We start from the raw sequence: 25,164 nt of genomic DNA, 5'->3' as shown, positions 1-25,164 counted from the left end.
CAATGCGATTCAATGCGAATCAATGCGATTTTGCTGCACTCACAGTTTAAGTGCGAAACAGTTTCAACTCTGTCATTGCAAAGTTGGCAGTTTGGATTGTCAGTAGATTTTTGAATCTTCACTTTGATCGCATTAGTTTGTAGTACTTGTTCTTGAGCAGCAAGTATTAAACCTTCCATTTCTTTCTTGATGGTTCCCATCTTAAGGCATTCCCCTATCAAGTTGTTATCACATTTTTCTTCAATGTTTTTCAATGCTGCCCATACAAAGCTTTGGTTTTCCATCCATTTAAAGCATATATAAATCATAAAATTATTATTATTGACTGCCCTTTATGACCTCAACGTGATTACTCATTTTATCCACATAGACTTATGTTAGTTGGGTTGATAGATATTGATGGTGCATGTGAGAGACCCGCTTGTTTAAGCCAAACCTTAAACATTGCATTACAATGTCAATATTAAGCATTTCAGCTGAAATCAACAGAAGCTCCTCATAAAGAGTATGCACATACTGTCAAGCATAATTTGTTGAACACCCTTCCTACATATAACATTCTATAACAAAACTGCTATGATTGGAATATAGTCATTTAAGTTGTGGTAATTGGATGTGGGAGGGCCTTACAGTCCCTTTGTAACCTATAGTATTTGTTTTAGTATATAGCTAAGGCTGTGAATGAATGCTAATTGGTGCTTCTAAAACCAGAATATTTCTAAGAAGAGCTGTAAGGTCATCTTTTTCAGGCCCAGAATCTATAAAAACTGAATCAGAAATTATGAACTTTCCTTCATCCTTTCAAAAGTGTTGTTCTTGCCATCAATCTCAAAATCTATTTACAACAGTTTAGTAATCTCCCTGTTGTATAAATTTAAGAAACTTGGGACAAATACATCACTGTCATTGCCATGAGATGGACGACCATAAAAATAGTTGAAATAAATAATTTCTTTTTTAAAAAAGACCTTTTTACAAATCTCCGCAACAATAGGCAAACACATGAGAATCTCTCTCATTTACAACAAGAGTCTCAGAGGTGGTATTCAGCAGGTCCTGAGCAGTTCTGGAGAACTGGTAAGGAAATTTTGAGTAGTTTGGAGAATCAGAAAATACTACCTCTGACTGGCCCCGCACCTATCTATTCTCTGCCTTCCAAGAGACAGCTGATTGTCTGGGTCTTCTTTTGTTGCCCTGCGCAGGAGAACAGAGCTGGAAAACAGGTTAGTGGGGTGGGGAGGGAATGGGATTTTGCAGTAACCTTCCCCTGCCATGCCCATCAAGCCATGCCACACCCACCAAGCCACACCCACAGAACCAGTAGTAAAAAAAAATTGAATCCTACTAGTGAAGGGTCTGTATTCAACCTATCATGAATTCCAGTTGATGTAGGTGCTCAAAGATGTAAGCACGTGTTACAGAGAACAATTGCCACAATACTACTTATAAATGTGAATCCCCATCATGCACATCCAAGCTGTTGGCCCAGATATGTAGAATAGATCTTAGCTGCTTATATTTTCAATTAATAGTCTTTGGAATATATCACATATCCCTTCCTGCTCTTTAATTGTCTTGTGGTATTTCAATGTCTTTCATTAATGCTTATGGTAGAGAAGAAATTTGAATTCATATTAATGACCAAGGACTGATAGCAATTCTGAAGTAATCAATGTGAATTATAGTATAAGATAAAATAATAATACAAATATAGCTGTAAATGTACAAGAAACAAAATGTGATCCATTACTAATTTTATCCAGTCTTTAAAATATGAATCCACCTCTTTCCTTTCTCACAGTTTCCTGTACTTCTTTGAAACACAACATTAAGGATAGATTTTTTTTCCATTCACCCATCTTATCTTTTTCCCAGACACAATGAATCCCTTGTTTTATAGGTTCCTTCTTTTGGTTGCTAGGTTAGGTCTGAAACTTTAATGTATCTGGCAAACAGCAAGAAAGCTCATAAAGATAAGAAAGAAGAAATGAGAGAGGTCATTTTGCAATGATTCTCTACTAAATGAAAACAACTCCATGCGGGGGGGAACCAAGCCCAAAAAGAATGGAATTTGCTTGATCTGCCATAATCCTGAATAACTAAATTTGAAGTTTTTCTTTTAGATCCAAGAATTGAATGCTCCCAGTGTACCATTTAGAAACCATTAACACATCCTTGCTAACTAACTTTGCATTTATCATAAAGTACATTGAGATCTTAAAAACTTGGTCTTTAGAAGATTCCAAGGAGTTAATTGCTCCTTGCTGCTGTTGGAAGAAATATCCACCTGATTCAGTTCCAAACCAGGAGAAAGGCACTGGAGACAAAATGGAGGCTGGAGGCTTATTGGAAAGAGGGTCCATTTATTGACAAAGCAGAACAACCAAACGTGTTATTCTGGGGGAGCTGACCACATGGAGTTGAGGCTGAGAGGTTTTTATACCTTCTCTAGAGCTTTGCACTTGAGCTTCCTTTTTCTGTTCAAGAACATGTATTCTATAGGCTGTAATCAGACTTTCATGGTGCCATGTCCTAGGTGTTTGTCTGAGCTAAGCTTGGTTGAAGTTTGGAGGGTGATGCAATGCCCTTAGGCGATTGTGCAATATAGTAACCTCTGTGTCTAAGTGGGTTAATCCTACTATGTCCTAAAGGCTCATGTCTTAATCCATTCACCCTGGAGTTGAAGGTCTTTTGTTTTGTAGATAGGCTGATTCAGTCTTTCTTAATGGGCACAAAATATCTGCTAGGGGCAGGGAGCTGGGGCTCTGAGTTTCTGTCTCCTTTAAGATATTTTTATTTCTCTTTTCGGAGAAATATTTTATCCTGCCTGTTTTAAATATTCCTCAATATATTTCATTCTTCTAGGACCTCTGTGTGTGTGTGTGTGTGTGTGTGTGTGTGTATGTGTGTGTGTGTGTATGTGTGTGTGTGTGTGTGTCTACCCACACCACTATGGAATAAGCTGTACTCTTTATGTTCCATTCATCCTGATATGAGTTTAGCTATTACACATTTTGTAATTCCATAATAAGATCAATCTACATATGTATAACTATTTCCATATATAAGGCACATATGTGTGTTACTCAGGGGTGGGTTTCTACTGGTTCTGTCCACCTCTGTAGAACTGGTAGCTCTGAAGAGCAGCAGGCATAGAACTGGTTCTATGTCTGCTGATGTTTTTTGCCCACATGCCCACCCGGGCTCTGACCTGATCTTTATTTTCTGCTGAAGGAGGCACAGTTGCAGTTAGAAAAGCAAGAAAAAAGGGCTGTTTCAAAGGCTGCTTCTCTGCACGCAGCTGCTGATGACAATTTAGAAGCGTAAATCCTGAACCAGTAGTTAACTCTGTCGTATCCCACCCCTGGTGTTACTGCATTAAGTCTATCCTAGTTTAAACTCCCTAAAATGTTTTGAATCCTGTGAAAATGAGCAGAGACATGTCCTTTCACTCTTTCCTTGTCTAGGAGTGTGAAAATCTACAGGAGAGATATTGTCACCTCCTGCATGATTTTGATAGCTGATTTGCAGGGTTTTCTATCTTTTTCTTTAATGTACACTCATATATTAAATCTAAAAAACTTGTAGAAAATATTTTATGCATTTTCCCCAACTTACTGTCAACAGCTTACCTGTGGTTTTTGGTCAGAAATTCTAGTATCTTGATATAGCTGTATGTGTCATATAATATTTCCTAGATGGTCTGATCCCAAGTAAGGCACACAGAAAAAAAAATACAGAACACTTTTATAAAGGCTGATAAACAATGCAAAATTCCTATGTTCTGCTTGGATAACACTTACAAGTCTGGTTAGGACTAATCAAAGACCAAAAAACATAACAACAATACACACTGGGATTAGATCCTCCAATCAGAATGCTGAGACTGGAGGAGAAACCCCCAACCAAATTGTGAACTGGAATTTTATACCCACTTGAATAATACAAGGTTATCTCCTTACAGATCCAAAATTATGTTGTAATCAGAAAAGTCATTGGAATGGCAACCTAACTGTTTGCAGAATATTCCATTAGTGTACCTCATTAGAAATCTCACATGATCAGGTTTTTAGAAATACCATTGCTAATATGCTTATAACAGGGTTTGAAAACTTGATAGTGAAAATTGAAATACACATGGAAGCAACATTTTGTAGAAGTATTCGTTTGTTTGTTTTTTTGATTGATTGATTTGTCAATTGTTACAAGATAATAGGTATAAGTATAAACATAGTTATGAATACATGAAATGGATACATATAAGAAAAATAAAAATAAAAAATAGGACAGGGACGGTAAGCACGTTGGTGCACTTATGTATGTCCCCTACAGGCCTCTTAGGAAAGGGGTGAGGTCAACAGTAGGTCACATTGTAGATAATGCAATTAATCTTATTATAAGCATGGCTGATTTTTCGGTGTGACTACAGTTGGAGAAGGACTGCTCATTGTTACCATGTGATGTATTGTATGCCTGAGCTGGATATTGTGATCTCTTTGGAACCTACATAATGTGTGGCACATTATGAACTGCAGACATCTGCTTTCCAATATTGGAAAGAAGTGAAAGGACTTGGCTGGAACACCAGACTTGGTAATTTACACAGTTTAAATCATGTATTTTTGAGAATTAGAATGCCCATACCAAGCTCTAGATATTATTTTTTTATTGTAGCAATAATAGGTTTACATGATGTTCACTCATAAAAGTCTTTACATTAGCCAAAAAGCACAAATAAAAACCAGTTAGATCCATCCATATGAAGCAACCCAGATTTGATTACAATCGGATGTTTAAATATTCAAACAGGCCATGATTCAATTTAAGTTTTTTATTTGGCACAACAGGATAATCTAGTTCAATCCAAGTTGCTTTGAGATTTTTTTTAAAAAATAACTATAGTGATTTGCAGTATTTGGGTCTAAAATGGGAAGAAGCCATTTTTTTATTTATGTTCTTCATTCTACTACTTATAATGGAGAACATTTTCAATATCCAAAGATGGTTCCCTGTTGGTGGAATGGTATGAAAATAACAGAGGTGATGGAACAAATAGATAACATTAATTTGCTTAATTTCAGATAGATAACATTAAAAATTTTGTCATCCACCCAAAATGGAAATTTTCTGCTCCTTCTGAACATTGGGATTTTAGGCATGCCAAAAGGTTTAGTCCCTCTGGAAAGGACTACCTTGCACAGGCAGGATTTATTTCAGTCAGTTGACAGAGGCAGCAGCAACAGGTTGGAATTTCATGCCACAAAGATAGGAAAATCACACAGAAAATAGAAGCACCCCCACCAATAAATCAATAAAAATGGGACACGCGCTGGGCACCCATTTATTCATTGCCAAAAGAATTGATTTGCTTCAATTGTACAGAATGTAAATTGTAAGATCAGAGTAGAGTTCATATTCAGAAGGCTGAGAGGTGAGGTGAGTTCCCAACAGAACTGGCAGGAATAGCATGGAAGAAAATAACTCCGTTAGACCCAAGTCTCAAAGGTGATTTTTTTTCTTCAAAAAGCAACTGGACTGGGTTTTTTTTCTTTGAGGAATTAGAAAGAAATATTTCATTTCTCATTCAAAATCTTCATTCTCCATGGTGGCTCCCTCTCTCTGGAACATCATTCCCCCAGAGATTAGAATGGCCCCCTCTCTAATACTCTTCTGGAAGGCTCTGAAGACCTGGTTCTGCCAGTGGGCCTGGGGAACCCAGAGCAGGATGGAATCCATCAAATGGTTTGTGTGAGTTGCTGTCATTGGGGTGGAGAGTGGGAGTTGTGGGTGATTTTTTTTCTTTCAAGATTTTGTTCTATTGTACTTTACTAATTTATTTGATTCTTTTTGTTAGCTTTTATTGTTTTTTTATTTTAAATATGGTTTTACATTCTGGCAATATAAATTAAATAAATAAATGCTGAAATACATTGTCTTTTGAAGAAAAAAACATCTTTGAGACACCTATGACCTGGATGATTGAGAATCTCCACAGGCATTAAACCCCAAGTAAATGTTTTTTGTCCCAATGATATTGCTTCTTACCCACTGTTTTATTATCTCAAAGCAGCTCAGATAGGGTGGAGGTTTAATGAAGAGCAATAGAATTTTTCCCCAAAGGTGGGTTTATTTAAACTTGATACCAAAATACATTTGCACTAAAGTACAAACTAAATTATTGACCATTACAGTACTGGAAGCCAATGAACAATGTCTGGAGTGGCTTAAGATTGCAAATCCTCTTTGTTGACATATGCAAAGGAACTCTTCTGTTTCATTAGCTATTTTATAATTAGAATTAATCAGCTTCAATTTCAAAGGTCATTACTGTTACACATTGATTAAAATTATCTTTAGTTATTGGGTCTGGTTAAAACTCACTGTCAAGGGTATATTAAATGAGACTACTCATCAACATAAAATGGATGCCTTTGAATAGACATATCCTAACCCCGGCCGCAGAGATTTCTCAACTACCTAATATATTCTCAAAGGCTAGTTTGTATTCCTGTCGCTAACACCTTCATGTATCTCTTTAGTATTTCATTACTTTGGATATGGCTGTAGATTTAGTTTTGTTTAGTTAGTTTACTTTATTGTCATTGCACCTCATATAACGAAATTAAATGCCATCTTCAGTATACATTATAACTATAAAAATAAAACACATACATCCTTCACATTCTATACAATTGAATTGAAAATGCAATATTGCATTAATATTGCACTATACAGTAGAATTCAATATAGTTACTGCCCTGGGATAGAAGCTATTTTTCAACCTACATGTTCTTGTTTTAATTATCCTGTACCATCTGCCAGATGGTAATAGTTCAGAAAAAGGGTGCCCAGGATGAGATAGATCTTTAAGAATGTTTTGAACATTATTAAGGCATTTCAGGTGCCTGCTGTCTTCTTGCTTTATCTACAATGTGGTCTGCTAATTTGCTTATTAAAAATTGAACCTTATATAATTTGGGGTTCCATTGGAACCCCCCATTTTTCTCTTTCAGAAGTGTTACCATGATTTGCTAACTATTCATGACTTTATAGAGAGCCCATCATATTTTCAATATTACCCCAGAATTCTCCATATATTTAATAGAAATGACTGCATTGAATTCTGCAAGGAATCCAGAAATAATAGCAGCATACTTTAAAGTACTCTGAAAGACCCTTTTGAAAATGAGCCAATAGAAGGGTTCAATCCAAATTTTGGCAAATCAGAGCATTATTTTAGTACTTTGCAGAGCCCTAAAAGCTTTACAGATAATTATATTAAGATTAATTTTTGAAGTGTTTTATCCTTACACCCTCAGGGCATTATGCCATTGGTAAAACATTGCACAGAATATACATTCCGAAGCAGGCCAGATCTGGCCCCTGGGCCTTGAGTTTGTCACCCCTGATCTACAAGATTGTCAGTGCCTATATACAGAATTAGGAGTTCCTGAAGCTTCAAAGGAAACTCTGGTACACCCCTTTCTGAAGGTCATTTCTGGATGTAGGAGGTTTACTCAATTACAGTCAGATTGTTTATTATTTTATCATTGCTTATTAACTGTTATTTCCACTTTGTTGGTATGTAACCATGAATGCTTTCATTGTTGTGTGTTTTATACCTTTCAGGCTCAGAGAATCAAACCATGGTACTAATCCAGGGTGGCAAACTTTTTGGCTCGGGGGCCTCATTGACTTTTAAAATTTGACAGACGGGCTGGGTCAGCACAAGATTTTTTAGGAATTGCCCCCCCACCCTTCCCCCCTTCTTCTCCTTCCCCTCCCCTCAGAGGCCCCCTGAGTCAGGAGTTGCTATTGCCGGCGCAGCTACGCACGGCTCCAGTCCCGCATTGCCTCGGGAAGGGAAAGGCAAAAAGGAAGAGCCGCAGTGGCACTTTGCAACAGCAGCAGCGGCACCGGAGGCTCAGGCTCAGCGGCTCCTGGTTTTGCCTTTCCCTTCCCAAGGCAACATGGGACTGGAGCCGCGTGGAGCTGCACCCACGGTAGCAACTCCTGACAGCCCCAGCCGGACGCCTGAGTGGAGCCCGGGTGGAGGGAAAGCAGTGGGCGTTCCCTGGGCAGCGACCTTGGCCCCGCCACCAGGGAAGCAGCTGCCCAGCTCCGTGTTGTGTGTGCGATTTTATGGCGCACGGCGCGGGGTCTCTTTTGGCCGGCCCCCATTTTTTTTTCAGAGGGGAATTTTTTTTTTCAGAGGCGGGCCTTATTAAAATGACCAACGGGCCGGATGTGGCCCATGGGCTGTAGTTCGCCCACCCCTGTACTAATCAAATGGTCCTTTTTGACAGTTTCTAGGTTAGGAGATCAACCAAGATCCCATTATTATAACACAGAAAGAAATAATTTGTGTTTACAGAAGTGTGATTTTATTTTTATGACACTTTGCAGTCAAAATTAAGTCTGTTTCCTTAATACTGCAGATTAGAAAGCTTTGTGGTTCTACTGAAAAATAACTAGCACAATCCCATTGTGTTAGCATTTAGGCATTTAGGTCTTCCCTATACAATGATCTCTCTGGATCTTCTCTGTAGAATGATTAACACTTAAAATGGGTGGCAAGGAATGGTGCTTAGGAAATCATTATTTGATGCAATCCCAAATTATGTTGAGCAAGTATAATTTTTGCTCTGATTGTGGAATGAGAAAATGATATCTTTCTGCAGTGTAAATACTGTCTTCAACTGATAAAAATTGTCTTTTAAAATGAACACAAGAAGTTCAGGTCCACAGATTATTGGAAATTATGCCAGTGATCAAAAACATGTTTAATTAGGAAACTTTCCTAAGCTGAGAAGTAAACAGCAACTTTACAAGAACATTCTTGTCAATGTTCATGTTCTTAAAGATATTTAAGATCAAAGAATGGTGCAAATATAATTTTCTGCATGTTATGTTATTAAAAACCCTGTTGCCTTTTCAGCAGCCACAGCAGTTCACACACACATGTACACAAACTCATACATCCCAAAGTTGCTTTTTCAAGAAGCAACTGGATTTTTTTGTGTTTTTTTGAAGATGTTTTGCTTCTCATTTTTAATTTTTTAAAATCTATTTATTAGATTTGTATTGCCACCTATTCACCATGGCGACTCAAGGCGGTTTACAACATATAAAAACACAATTTAAAAACAATAAAACTCTTAAAATCAAATAAATTAATATAGTAAAATCATCCCCACCCCACCCATGACAGCAGATTACATCGTCCAAGAAACTTCTAAAATTCTACTGTTCTCATTCAAGAAGCTGAAGAAGCTTTTTAGAGGAGAAGTGAAACGTCTTCAAAGAAAAACAAGAATGTCCTGTTGTCCCTTGAAAAAGCACCTTTGTTCAACCATGACCTGGATGACTGACATGCCATAGACAAACTCACATGCCACTACAATTGTAGTTCAGGACTCCTTGGAGCATCACACATTTTAAAAATATGTACAACCACATTTGGTCTGACTAATTTTTTTCACTTTTTTTTCCATTTTCATTTTTAAAAATGTTAATAGTAGAAAGCATTGGACTAAACAACTGCTGTATGAAATATATTTTTGAGAATATATACCGGTAGTTCTCGAGTTACAACAGTTCATTTAGTGACTATTCGAAGTAAAAACACTGGAAAAAAAGTGACTTGTGACAGTTTTTTGCACTTACAACCATTACAGCATCCCCATGGTCATGTGATCAAAATTAAGATGTTTTGCCACTGACTCCTATGTATGATAAATGCAGTGTCCTCGGGTTATGTGATCATCTTTTGAAACCTTCTGACAAGCCAAATCAATGGGGAATCCAAATTCACTTAACAGTCATGTTACTAATTTAACAAGTGCAGTCATTCAGTTAACAACTGTGGGAAGAAAGGTCATAAAATGGGGCAAAATTCACAACAAATGTCTCACTTAGCAACAGAAATTTTGGGCTTAATTGGAGTCGTAAGTCAAGGACTACTTGAATATCTATTGAATATAAAAACTGCGGGGAAATATTGGTTGAGTATTATGTTTTGCAGATTTCTTCCTAAGCAGAAAAGATTTTTGAATAATTTAGCAATGTGGGGGAAAAAGTAACACATCTATTCACTGAGATAGATATTGAATCTATTTATTTAGTTTCTTAATGTGTTTAAACTATTTTATTTCAAGCAATGCAATGCTTGTCTGAGATGAAATATTCAGGACATCTCAACTGTTACTTATCAATTTAACCCCATCTTGATACCCTGAGAAATAACTGTTATACTATATCTATACTGAAAAAGAAACATTGGACATTATCAGGGTTACTATTTTAATGACTATTTTTACTGATTCATTTATTTTGCTCAATTTGTTTTTCCAACTTTTTTGTATAAAAAGTTATAATTTTTTTCCTGAAAATATCTCTGGGGGAGGAGGGAGGAAGCATAATTGTATATAAAGAGCTGTAAAGCACCTGAAATTCAATTCCATAAAAGTGCTTTGAACACAAAGTGCAATCTTTTCAGAGCTTCTTAAAGTATCCTCCAGGAGGGAGGAGCTGGCATTGCGACGATACGGCATGCGATCTTGGAGGTCTGAGATCGCTGCCGATATCTTTGTTCCTGGACGGTCCTATTGGATCTAAACCATCCCGAAGAGATAATGAAAGTGAAGAGTGCATCCTCTCGATCCCAGGGATACCGCAAAGTCCCTGGTAGATCCAGGAGAAGCTCTTCTTGCCAGAGGCAAAGAGTCATCCATTAAAGCTGCTGAAGTTGGGACAGCTCCGAAACGAAAGAGAACAGAAAGAGAGAGTGTGCTGGTTTGGTGAGAACTTTTTCTTTATTCTAAGACCTGAAAGGACACCCTAAGGAAAAGAAAGAATCTGTAAAAGTTTTGACAGAAGTGATTAAGCAGCAATTTTAAACAGGAATGTCAAAGTAATGTTTTTTTCTCATTGCTGGATTTTCTATACATGATCTTATATTTTGAAACTGGACTGGGGTTTTTTTTCCATCTATTTTTTTTCTCCTTTTTGATTTTGTAACATTTTAGGCTAGAGACTCCCTTTTAGTTATTTTTTAAAAAATATCTTTTTTTTTTCTTTTTATCAACTCTCATATTCTATTCAGAAAAGGAGGGGGGAAAGTGAAAGCAAAGAAACTTTGTAACACTGCCAACTAGAGGCTTGGAAATATTCTATTTCTCCTGTGACCAGACAAAGCTGAGAAAGAAAGAACTGAGACTTTTTTACAAGGACATTGCTATTTGATAAGATAGAGGGAAGAGCATGGGAGAGTATTGTTGCAGGTGCTCTTCTGGGTTTCTATCAACAGCTGGAGTCTGGTGTTGAAACCTAGGGGGAAAAAAGGTGATAAGTTTTTGGAGAAGAGAGTTATAATAAGAGCCTTGGACAATTAAACAAAGTGCAGTGTGCTCTTTTTACTTTTTCTAAGTTGTGTTATCCCTCCTCACCAGCTTTATTTTATTTCATTTTATCTTTTTTTTTTTTTTGCAATAGCTATTTGGATTTTTGGCTTTGTTGGAGCTTGTCTTTGTTTTTCTTTTTTCTTTGGAAGTCCAATCTCTACGCTTGCTTTTTATTTTAAAGGGAAAGCTTTAGTATTAATGTTTCCTTTTTTTTAAAGGGAATAGCCTTTTTTCCTCCTTTCCTGGTATTTTTGTTTTTTATCTACCTTTCTGGTTTATTTTTATGCACTGTTTTCTATTTGAGACATCTCAAATGGATTAAGGTGTTGAAGAACCTGAAGAATTTTTCCTTTTTTTTCCCTAAGACTTTTTCTTCATCTAACTACTGATTGGATTAAGGTATACAAGAACCTGATGAAATTTTATCCTCCCTTTTTTTCTTCTTCTTATTTTTTTATCATTACTATTTGGCTTCTTTTTTCTACTGTTTTTATTTCGAACTACAATTGGTTATTTCACAATTGGATTAAGGTTTAGAAGAACCTGAAGATTTTGAATTGCTTAAAATGAGTAGGAAATTTACAGTTCCTGGTTCTTCAACTTCTACTTCTTCCTCTCCACCATCTGGATGACAGCGTTCAATACAGACAATGTTAAAGGAAGAAAAAGAACAAGAAAAAGTGACTCTGCAGATGATTATGCAAGGAATTCAAAATAATCAAGCAAGATCAGAGAATATTGAAAAGAGAATAGAGAACATCGAACAAAGAACAGAGAACATTAAACAAAGAACAGAGAACATTGAACAAAGAACAGAGAACATTGAACAAAGAACAGGGAAAACCGATGAAAAAGTAGAGAACATCCAACAAATGATGTTGAAGTATGATGAGAGATTCCCAAAAGTTGAACAAGAAGTTAAACAAAGAGACAAGAAGATTGGAGATATTGATAATAGATTAATGTTGAACAAGATAAAAGTGGTATGTTGAGATGGGAGATGGATAGATCAGAATTCTATCTTAGATTCCAAAACGTAGAGGAAGAAAAAGGGACAAAACTTAGCTGAGATAATGATAGAAATACTGGCTGAAGCTTTGGAAATAACTGAAGAGAAGATGATGGATGGAATAGATGAGGTTTATCGAGTTTTCACAAGATATGCGATGAGAAGCTTACCAAGAGAAGTTCACATTAGATTTACAAAGAAAACCATTAAAACGCAAATATTGCAAGTGGCAAAAGAGAAAACATTGAAATACAAAGACAAGGAAATTGTGGTCTTCAAACAAATACCCAGAAGAGTGAGAGAGATGAGAAGAGAATACCAATTCCTGACTAAAATTCTACTTAAAAAAGAAGTGAATTATAGATGGCTGATTCCAGAAGGTTTAATGTTCACATGGCAAGAACAGAGACATAGAATTGACTCAATTGAGAAAGCGGAATTATTTTATACAGAATTTTTTGGAGGGAAAGAGGAAGAGGCAGAAAAAGAAATCTCACTAATTGAATTCCAAGAGGACTGCCAAATGGCGACTGAAAAAGAAGGTGCAGTAAGTGGAAAGATGGAAGCCAAAGAACAACGTGAACTAAGATCTACGAGAGCTGCTAAACCTAACTACAAAATATAACCATGGAAGAGAAAAAAACTGATTACAATTAATATAAATGGAGTTAACTCAGCCGTTAAAAGAAGGAAAACCTTTCATCATTAGAGAAATTAAAATTTGATATAATTTGTCTACAAGAAGTACATATTATAAAACAATATGAACAATTGTTGATACAGCCAAAACTAGGGAAAATATTTACTTCCTTGACACAATGTAAGAAAAGAGGAGTGGTTTTATCTATTAAAGAGACCACCCCAGCAAAATTGATTTATACCGATGATGACGGAAGAATACTAATGGTGGATATAATGGACAATAATACAAAGACACTCCTGGACTTCCGGTGGCAGGACAGGGAGAACGGAGGTGGAGAAGACTGCTGCAGTCTTCGAACACCTTTTCTGGCGTCAGGAGCGATCCCCCAGGGATACACGAACCCCGGAGAGATTCATGTCAACGCGGCAAACCTCGAGCTGCAGAAGGGGGAAGGCAACCCCCCGACAGTGAAGAGGGAAGCTCCCGAGCCCGGCGCAAAAGAGTAAGCTGTCATTCTACGGCGGCTTCAAATCCGGTCTGCCACTTGAGTGAATAAGCAAAGCAGTGACAGCCTGCGAGGTCGAGAGTAACAGGAACAGAGAAACGGTTTATAACTTGGATTCTTTGAATACTGAAGGGAGCAGAATGATAGAAGAATGACAGCATAAATTCTTCTCTCCTGGTTGTGATTAGCACCTCTCAGAAGTCGGGCGGAAAGCGGCCAGAAAAGCAGTTGGGAAAATGAAAGGATTATAATGGAGAGTGGAAAAGCCTAAGCACAAAGGAAAGCACAGTTTTACCCTGTGAAAGGGAAGCTCTGGGAAAAGAGGGAGATTGCTAAAACCAGGAGATCGGAGGTCCGGAATTGGTGAGGGGCTTTATCTGACTTTTGGACCTTTCTTTTTGACTTTATTTGAGAAGAGGGAGGCGACGGAGCTGAAAGAATACTGACAATGATTGAGTCTTATGAATCCTCAGATCAGAGCACAACATGACTATTACATCTATTTAATACGGTGAAGAAGACAAACTGAGCATTATATTGGACTTGGGAAGATTTGTATGTTGATTTAAAAGCTGGAAAGCAAAGAAAGAAGAAGCAGCAAGAGGAAGAAGGCAGAGGCGAACAGAAGGCTGGGAAAGACGGTTTTGGGACTGCAGATTAGTCAGCACATTACACCATTTGCTGATTGGAAGGCTGAAAAGAATCCTCTAGCTGGAAGATGGACTTTTAGCTTACCCAACTTGCTTTCTTTATGACGTGGTACTATTTAATATTACTAATTTGGCACTATTTTCTCTTTAAGATGACTTCCTTGCTTTTTGTTTGTTGACTTTCTGAAGCTGTAGTAATCTCCCTCTTACCCTTTCTCTTATTGTTTTGCCCCCTGCCTCCCTATTGTATCTCCTAAATACGTTACATAATTCTACTTATTTGGGGGGGGGAAGAGGGGGATATATTATTATTATAGAGTTAAGAGATTACTGTTGTAAGTATTAATAGTAAAGAGGGATAAACTCTGTTGATATAAACTATTTATAAATTATTTAGACTACTTAAGACATTTAAGATTAATGCCTTAAAGTGTTAATTGATGTACTATTGCTGACCAATTTTCTTATTACATAGACTAGAATACTGTTGCAGATATCTATTTATGATATAGGGGAAAAGACTGTGGAGTGAGATATTAAATTGAAATACGTGAATAGACTTTCAAATATAGGACCCAAATACTGAATGGTGATTTGGGATAATATATCTAAAATTGTGCATCAACAAAAACAAATACTTAGAGAGATGACATCCACAACAACTATGGCCTTAAAAACAGGTAGGAAGGCTACCCCGACCCTATCGGCTTCGTTGACATCCACCCCACCAACAACTCAAAAAACTATTGAGGAGTCTTTAACAGGGGAAAAGCAGCCTAATGTCCCCAACATTAACATACAAACTTCCATATTATCCTTGCAGGAAGCTATATCTAAAATGCAAGAAATGATGATTAAAAATCACAAGGAAACTAGAGCAGATATAAGCGAACTGAAAGATGAGATGGGGAAACTGAAGGCTGAAATGAAAGCGGATATATCGAAGGTGGAGGGTAAGATAGGGTCCTTACAGCAGGCCATGGAGAAAAACGAAGTGAAAATAAAAGACATAGAGAGTAGAACAACACGCATGGAGACTAACTTTGAAAGGATGGATGAGGAATTTAAAAATGTACTTAGAGAAACGGAAGACTCTCTGGTCCACCTCGAGATGGACAAAGCAATGGCGTATTTAAGGTTCCAGAATGTGGCTGAAGCAAAAAATGAAGAATTGGAACATTTGATGGCAGAAATATTGGCTGAATGGCTAGGAAAGGAAAAAGATGATCTAATTAAAGAGTTTGATGAAGTATATAGGGTTAGCACAAGCTACGCCAGGCGTAACAACTGTCCAAGAGAAATTCATATTCGTTTCTCTAGGAGATGTCTGAGGGATTTAATTTTGAAAATGTCTAGGGAGGAAACAATATCATATAAAGGCAGAGAAATTAGGATTTTAAAACAAATTCCAAAGAAAGTGAGGATGATAAGACAAGATTATAAATTTTGAGCTAATGATTTAAATAAAAAAGGAATCCAATTTAAATGGTTAATCCCGATAGAACAGGCCCAAGATTTTTATCAACAGCTCACGGATACGAATGGTCAATCTACTAAAGAAGAACCTAAAAGGAGACCACAGGAGGACCGATATCATCACAGAACCCAAAAGGAACGACTTTCTCCAATTTTAAGAAGTGATAAACCACAACCTGGGAGAGAAGAGCAAATTCCTCAACAACAACAACAAGAGAACCGAATCATTACTAGGCAAAAATCTAAGCAGACGTAGATAAATGGTGGAGGGGAAGAAGTTGCTCTCCATCAATATAAACGGATTAAATTCATTATCAAAATGACACTCCTGATTGTAATCTATGCCCCAAATGACAAACAAGAAGAATTCTACAAAAAATTACATATGAAAATAATTGAACTGGACTATGCTAATATAGTTATGATGGGAGATTTTAATGGAATTGTAATCAATAAATTGGACTATACAGCACAGAAAACAATAAAGCAAAACAGAAAGACTCTCCCTAAATCTTTTTTTAAAATGGTAGATGAAATAAACTTAAAAGATACATGGAGAGAAAGAAATGCTAAAACTAAACAATACACCTTCTATTCAAATAGACACTTATCATGGTCCAGAATAGATATGATATGGATGTCAACAGAATTAATATCTAACATTCAAGAAATAAATATTGAAACAAGTACTTTGGCAGATAACAATCCGATGACAATTAAATGGAAAGGACAAAAAAGAAGATCTAGATGGACATTAAATAATACTATTTTAAAGGAAAAAGACTTCACACCGTGGATGGAGAAAGAATTGGCTTTTTTCTTTAGAGAAAACAAAAAAGAAGATACATCAATTCAGAATGTATGGGATACAATGAAGGCATATGTTAGAGGCTTGATAATAGATTATACAAGGAAAAGGAATACTATGAAAAGATTAGCCTCTAAGGCTTTAGAGGATAAGTATAAAAGACTTGCAAAAGAGCTACAGAAAATGCCACAGAAAAAGGACACCAAGATAAAAATGGATATAGTTAAACATAAAATGGGTCAAATAGAAAAAGAAGAATTAGCACAGAAAATTAGAGGTGCTAAACAGAACTACTTTGAAGATGCAAACAAACCAGGTAGATGGTTAGCATACAAATTGAGAAAGGAGAAAGAATCAAGGAAAATATTGCAATTAACAGATGACCAAGGCCAAGTTTGCTATGGTACTAAAGAGAAGAAGGAAATAATTCGAGACTTCTATGGGAAACTATATATGCAAAAGAATATTGATGAGGAAAGAGTTAAACAGTATTTACAGAATGCTAATTTACCTCAGATACCTAAAGAGATTGAAACAATGTTAGAAAGCAATATAACTGGAATTAACTGAAGCACTCAAGAAGCAAAATAATGGAAAGGCAGAATTTTACAAAACATTACATGAATCGTTGAATCTTCCATTGCTAGAAGTTATGAATGAAGTTATGTTAAAGAAGAAGATATGGTCAGAAGCCTATATTAAAAGATCATGGTCAGAAGCCTATATTACACTTATTCCAAAAGAGGAGGCCAATCCATTACAAATTAAGAACTATAGACCTATTTCTCTACTAAATGTAGATTATAAAATCTTTGCTTCAAAATTGGCAGAAAGACTTAAAAAATATCTAAATAATTTTATTCATCCTGATCAAAATGGATTTCTGCCAAAGAGACAATTTAAAGATAATATGAGAGTAATCTTGGAATACTATGAGGCACATCCTGAAAAACAAATGGCTCTGATATTTCTAGATGCACAGAAGGCATTTGATAATGTGAATTGGCGATCCATGTTATTACTGTTGGAACAGATGGGCTTTGCTAGAAAATTTATTCAAGCAATAGAAGCTATATACTATAAGCAAACGGCAAAGGTAATGATAGAGGGAGAACTGACAGACTCTATCAATATAAGAAAAGGAACAAGACAAGGGTGCCCACGATCACCTTTGTTGTTTGTGTTAACTTTGGAAGTGCTAAACAGAAATATTAGAGATGAAAAGAATATAAAAGGAATGAAAATCAAAAAGGAAGAATTTAAGCTGCAAGCATTTGCAGATGATCTGGTTTTCATCTTAGAAGACCCTCTAGAAACAGCACCAAAATTGATAGAAAAGATAGAGACATATGGAAAGGTGGCTGGTTTGAAAATAAAGATAAGACAAAGATCGTGACAAAGAATATGCTATTAAGACAAAAGGAAGTACTGGCAGACCTATTGAAAATTCAGGTCACGAATAAGATCAAGTACTTGGGGATATATTTGACAGCAAGATGTAGTACACTAAAAGAGAATAATTATATTAAACTTAAACAGCGGATAGCGCTAGATCTGGCGAAATGTGAAAATTTACAACTGTCACAAATAGGGAGAATTTCAACAATCAAGATGAATATATTACCCAGAATTTTATATTTGTTTCCAACAATTCCAATTAGGCTTGGAAAAGATTACTTTGAAGATTTAAATAAAATTGTGCTGAAATATATATGGCAAGGTAAGAAAGCGAGAATAAAGTTAAAACTTTTGCAAAATGCTAGAATTAGAGGAGGATTTGGTTTGCCTAATTGGGAGTTGTATTATCAAGCTACAAATCTGATGTGGGTTAAGGAATGGATAACACTAAGAAATAATAGATAGTTGACTTTAGAAGGACATGATTTGTTGTTGGGGTGGCATGCTTTTTTATGGTATAAAGGAACAAAAACACAGGGGTATTTTAGAAGACATTATATACGGGAGTCTCTGTGGTTAAACTGGGAGAAGATTAAAAGACAATGTTATTTGAAAATTCCAGTCTGGCTATCAACTATTGAAGCATTTTCTTATCCTATAATATACAAAAAGGAACAAACAGTTAGATATGGTGAAATATTGAAAGAAAAGGGTGAACTCAAATCTATACAAAAACTAGAGGAACAAGGTATAAAGATGAATTGGTTTTCATATATGCAAATACATTCAAGGTATGATAAAGATTCTAAAATGGAAGGATTCTATGATAAATTGACTGATTTAGATAAGATTTTGACAGGTACTGATGAAAAGGTGATTAAAAAATTGTATGGATATTTATTAGAAATTAAATTAGAAGAAGAACAAGTTAAAGAAACTATGATTGCTTGGGGGAAGAATTTTGGATATGGGATTGATTTAGAGAAATGATTTAGAGAAATGGTCTCAAAATTATAAAATGGCAATGTCAACAGCATATAAAGAAAATTTGTATAAGATATTTTACAGGTGGCATTTTCCCCTGACAAGAATAGCAAGAATGTTCAAGAATAAATCTGAAAAATGTTGGAAATGTCATCAGACACCTGGCTCATATTACCATATGTGGTGGACTTGTGCAGACGCTAAAAAATATTGGACTAAAATCCACATGTGGTTGGAAAAAATGACAAAAAAAATATAGATTTGAAACCAGAGATATTTTTATTGGGAATTTTTCCTGAAATATATAGTAAAGACTTAAAATATCTGATTGTAAATGTATTAACAGCGGCTAGGATTGTATTTGCCAAAAACTGGAAAAATGAGAAAACACCATCACAGGAGGAAATCATTAAGAAAATATTGGAATGTGCTGAAATGAGTTGATTGACATTTGAAATTAGAGAACAAGAGGATAAACAATTTTATAAAATTTGGGATCTTTTCTATCAATGGTTAGACAATAAAACACAGTAATGAAATATGTAGACTTTTAGAAAATAATAAATATATAAAGATGTACTTCTTTCTTATTATATCTACAAAATGATTTTAGGATAGATTTGGAATGATAATATGAACTGTTATAAAACAAACTAAGTAAATTATGATTATCTTGTAAAACATGAATGAATAAAAGTATAGTCAAATGATTGATTAATAATGATACTAAGGTATTTAATTTTTGATTGAAAATACGAGATTACATGCAATGTAATTTTAATTGAAGACTATGAAATGGAAGCACAAAACAATTTGTAAACCAACCGTCACACTGTATGTATACATATGGAAGATGGCTTGATGTTTTTATGTTTTGTTTGTTTATGTTTGTTTTTAAAAACCAATAAAAACTTGAAAAAAAAAGTATCCTCCAGCAGTATATGCAGCAACCCAAAGTGATGTCAAAATGATGTCATGTGTATGACATAATCAGGCAAATATTGCCATTATATATTTGTAATGCATCCCACTGTGTTCTGTCTCACCTGTAGCCATGAGGTGAGAGTCCAAATTTCCAAAGGAAAATACACAAACAGACAGGAACAGGAACGACAGAGTTAACTTCCTTTGGCTGAATCCGTCTTTGGCAGTTTTCCCAGAAGCTGCCTGCCAAGTCTGATAATGAGCAGAACCATAAATCAGAGGCGAACGCCACACAGAATAATTTGTCCAAACTGCTAACTCAAATAAACAAGTTGACCCGAACAGGGATTCAGAGCTAACACGCCCCCTTATATTCCCTGAGGGGTGTGTCAGTCTCTTTTCTCAGTCCCTGATTTGACATTTCCTTTTACGTTGTATGTCACGTTTCTGCCTGCATCTTTGCCTTGCATCAGACCAGCATTTCTCGGCTTGATCTTCAGCTAATGACTCTGGCACACTCTCCTGATTATCTGCCAACACCTGAGGCACAATCAGGGAGGAAGATTCTGGGGAGGAAGATAATTCTGAAACTTCCAGCAAAGCAGGCTCAAACTTTAGAGCCAAGTCTTCCTCTTCCTCCTGACTCCCGTCTGTGTCACTCAACAAAGCAGGCTCAAACCTCAATGCCAGATCTTCCTCATCACTCGAGCCTATGTCTTCTGACAGAGCAGGTTCAAACCTCCAAGTCACAACACCACTGTATATATTTAAGGCACAGTACTTGCACAATGACATCATCAGAGGTGGTATTCAACAGGTTCTGACCAATTCTGGAGATCCGGTAGCAGAAATTTTGAGTAGTTCGGAGAACTGGCAAATACCACTTCTGACTGGAGATTTTACAGTATCCTTCCCCTTCCACACCCACCAAGCCTTGCCCACAGAACCAGTAGTAAAAAAAAAATTGAATCCCACCACTGGACATCATGTTTGTGTTCTCTTTTTGCTTCTTTCTTTGGCTTGTCCTGCAGACGTCAGTGGCAGTCCTGATTTATCTGTGGGTCATATAGCTGTTCTCCATAATTACCACATGAACTTTGGAAAAGATCACTAACTTGAAAGATTCTATGCTCCTACCCTTCACTTTTGGGAATCAAACCTAGAACGTTACACAATCTAATAAAATAAAATAGCATTTGAATCTGAAAGGGGTGCCCTGTAAGGTTAGATAAAAGCTATTTGAACTAATGACCTGCATATTATGAGAAATAAATGAAATGAAAGGATATTTGAAACTCCATTGTCAAACAAGTCTGATCATTTAGACGTAGGAAGCTAGTCTATTCATAAATATACATTTTTATCTTTGTGAAGCAGCTCAGTCCATTGAGGATTCTGTATAAATGCCAGAAATAAGGAGAAAAAGGAAAAAGAAAAAAGAGAAGAGTCTATTTCCATCTACTGGAAATCCAGTTACCTTAATGGATCCAAAATTATTATGATCAGAGAGTTCTGCTTTCAGCCATAAAAAGGGATTACTCCGTGGGAGACCAAGAGATCATTATGACTTAAGAGGAAATACCCACAGAATCTCAAAAGTCTAGTATTTAGATAATACTGGCATTTAAAAACAAATTGAACCTAAAAAATAGAAGAAGTCACATTAGAAGAAGTAATTTGTTCTTTTGTATATTTAACAGGTTCAGCATGAGGCCAGATCTCTGCTGATACAGTGCTGTTCTATATTCAGGACATGTGTAGTCATGGAAAAGGCAGTAGCACAGTTATTGGCACTTACCTCATCTAAATGCTAGGGAGGGTCTGCTTCACCAATCATGGAGAAGCAGTCATTGTGAAATAATACCTTTTCCCACACAGGCAGTACAAGATAACACAGGGGATCACAACTTTATTGACATTACGACAATAAAAATTGTGAAGTATTGCCAGTAATGACATAAAGGTCTTCCATACCACCTTCCAGTGTAAAATCAAATCACTTCCAGCATATCTTTATGTCACCTTTCTTTCCATTGATATTGTCCCCATTTCTTGGGCATTCAAGATGCATTTAGGACCAGGTAGAGTGAGGAAATTTACTGGAAAACAATGTTACATGCAAACAAGATAGTGAACAATGAGGATTAAAAATTAGTTAGTTGGTTAGTTAATTAAAAAGTTAGTTAACTTAGTTTCTATGCCACCCATTCCCTAAACTCATTTGGCAGTCAACATAAATCCCTTGAGAAAGCAAATGGATAAATATACAGGATAATTGGAGATAGGATGTAGAATGAGGGATTACAATAAAATCTGCATGTAAGACAAATATGTACTACAAATTGTGCCTCTAAAAGAAAATCTTGTTTTAAATAGCTTAACCTCCTGTTTTTTAGCCACTTTGCTGTGTGTTATTCAACTCAGAATTCTCGAGTTGAAGTTGACACATTTTACAGTTGTTGATATTCAGAAACACTGGTCTAACCTATAAAATCCTACTCAGATGTATGGGCTCTAGAACTGAGTATCCTGTTCAAACTGTACTTTTAGCAAGTAAACAAATCTCATTTGCCAACAGGTGAAGATTTTTATAGGTGTCAACAGGCGAAGATTTACATGCAGTAAAAACTTTCTTTTTTTAAACTTAAGTATCTCTGTACTCTTGGAATCTTCGAAAGTGGTTGAAAAGCTAATCATAGGCAATTATCAGGTTTCTATTCTGAATGGTCTCTGAGAGACAAAGGTTATTGGTCTATATATATATATTTATATTAAAAAAAACACAAGCACAAAATCAACATTGAGACAGGCTTAATCCTTCCAATTTTGAAATGGAAGATTACAAAATACTATGATTCCCTGGGTGGCCCAAGAGCCGCCTTTTCTTTTTTTTTTCCCCTTTCCAAAAATTTCCAGAGAAATTTCTGGTATGCATGTCTTGCCCTGAAAGCACTAATCAACTCTAAGCTTTCCCTTTAGGGAAGTCTTTCTCATGAATTAGAAAAAGAGACAGATTTGGTTACAAGATGATCCCTGAGCAAGAATGTTTGACTCCAGCTGTATATAGCTGCAAAGGGCAGAAGTGGGCTATCTATGCAACACAACAGTAGAATTAATAGATTGCAAACCAGTGAGATACAAACTCACTGAAATGAAGCTTACAGACATTTAAATCTTAGATTATTTTCTATGTAAAACATTCTTTTACTGTACTTTCTTTTACAGGAGTTCCACTGTTTTTATATAAATACTGTATGGATGAATTTCTACATCTGAAATTGTAAAAAACAACAACAACCAAAGTATGCATATATAAATATAAGACAATAACAATACAAATACAATTTATTTTTGTATAACAGTACAAAAAATAAACTAATGGAAAAGTAAAAATACTAAATTTATTGCCATTGTTGGCAATACATTTAGTATAAAGTATTGCCATTGTTGCTACATAAAATAGCAACTGAATCCTGTTCCATGGAATCATGTTATCTATTTTTTTTTCATTTATATCATAAAAGATCCAATTCAGTTGTTAAGAATTGGTATGTTTGATCAAATCAACCTTTGGCATCTGGCAGACAAATGTTTTTCAAGGGAATAATAATCTTTTGACAATGAACCAAGGTAGTAGATCCCAAATAGAAAGATCTCAAATTACTAGAATATAATTTAACAACACCTAAATCTTTAAGTAATTAAATCTTTACTTCCTTCCAATAATCTGTTTCTCTATAATAGAATATTCAACTGATAACAGGCTAATCAAAAGCACAATCAAAGTATATATGCTAACTTACGTTCAAATTTATTTTATGAGATAATTCACCAACACTTTAAGTATTTGTTGAGGAGTTTAAAGGAGCATCAAAGCCATGGTGGCACAGTGATTAGAAGGCAGTACTGCAGGCTAAGTCTACCAACTGCCAGTAGTTTGAACCTAACCAGTTCAAGGTTGACTCAGGCTTTCCGTCCTTCTGAGGTTGGTAAAATGAGGACCCAGATTGTTGGGGGTAATATGCTGACTCTGTAAACCACTTAGAGAGTCTGTAAAGCACTATGAAGAGATATATAAGTCTAAGTGCTATTGCTATTTTGACAAATCTTGATCTCTAGTCTGAAGACCTAACAACTACATCAACCTCTTACATTCATAAGTTACCAATACTAAATTATTATATGAACTATCTTTACACATGAGAAATATTTATGAAAAATATCAGACTTACCTCTTTTGATAGATGGTTTTTGGAAGGACCTTTGGGGCTTCAAATAAGACATGTGGTCTTGAGACCTCAGGTTGTACAGCACAATAATTATAAGTGCTCATCTTAATATAGCCAAAAAGGTTAAAAACCCAAATGAAGTCAGGAGGTCTTGATAATTATAATCTATTTAGGCTGAATTCACACAAAATGTTTTCCTGGATTATTGAATTGACCCAATTCTGGGCTTGCACAATACATTAAACCATAACCTAGCCAAAAGGGCTGGATCATGCTAAATTGCAAAGCAAACAAACAGAAGTTAAAAATTAAAAATAGCTTCTAGAACTTTAGCTAGGTGAGGGAGAAACAAAGAACTGGAAAGTTGGCATGTTTCCTGGAAGAGGACATGGATGAGTACAACACTAAACAGCTCCATTAGATTCAGCAATTAATCAACCACTTTGCACAATCTAGTGTTCTTCAGAAATTCAACATTTGTAGAAGCATGTGCTTGGTTGAAGAGTCTACATATCTCCAGGCTTCATGCACTGGGATGATCAAGATTCTTGACAAGACTTTTCTATTGAGTGGGGAAAATGTCAGAAGGTACCAGTTTAAACAGTCCATCTTATACCTGTTGTGGCCCATCGGCCACCAGCAGAGATAGCTGCAGAGTCAGATGAGGAGGAGGTGGAGGAATATCCAGGATGAGCTTCAGAGCCTTTGGAAAGCTCTGATAAGGAAACAGAATCAGAGACAGAGGCAGAGCCTGGTCCTTCTGTCCTCCCCTGGGTGGAGAGACAGGGGCCTGAGCTGAGATGGCGCCCATCCCAGATGTGCATATGTGCAGAGAGAAAATGAGAGTTGAGCAAAGGAAAGCGGTAAGCCAACTCTCAGGGAGAGACAGTTGCAGATGATAACCAGCCCCTCCCTGGCTGAGAAAGAAACAGAGGGGTTTGCGAGTGGCCAGTTGTTATAGACAACCTTTTGTTTCTAGTAAACATCAAGCAATTCAGATTTCTTGGATAAACCCAGATTTGTCGGAATTAATTTACATTTGATTTTTTGTTTATCCCTGTAAATAAAAGATTGTTAATGCCCTGTTATAGAAAGGGAGTTGTTTTACTCATGAGCAAAAGTCTTATCACTACTTG

The 25,164-nt window shown here is 36.0% G+C and overlaps 1 long non-coding RNA gene across 1 annotated transcript in view; it reads right to left on the bottom strand.

Annotated features, from left to right (window-relative positions):
- Positions 1-24,196, bottom strand: part of LOC148128248 (uncharacterized) — a 101,306-nt gene extending 77,110 nt beyond the window's left edge. Inside the window, exon 1 of the long non-coding RNA XR_015741535.1 lies at positions 24,032-24,196. This is a non-coding gene — a long non-coding RNA (uncharacterized LOC148128248). The remainder of the gene's footprint in view (positions 1-24,031) is intronic.
- Between the last annotated feature and the right edge of the window lie 968 nt (positions 24,197-25,164).

Source organism: Pseudonaja textilis, chromosome 1, assembly GCF_049901715.1.
Source record: "Pseudonaja textilis isolate UNSWEBS1 chromosome 1, rPseTex1.2, whole genome shotgun sequence".
NCBI classification, from domain to species: domain Eukaryota; kingdom Metazoa; phylum Chordata; class Lepidosauria; order Squamata; family Elapidae; genus Pseudonaja; species Pseudonaja textilis.
This window is presented reverse-complemented; position numbering and strand designations above follow the sequence as displayed.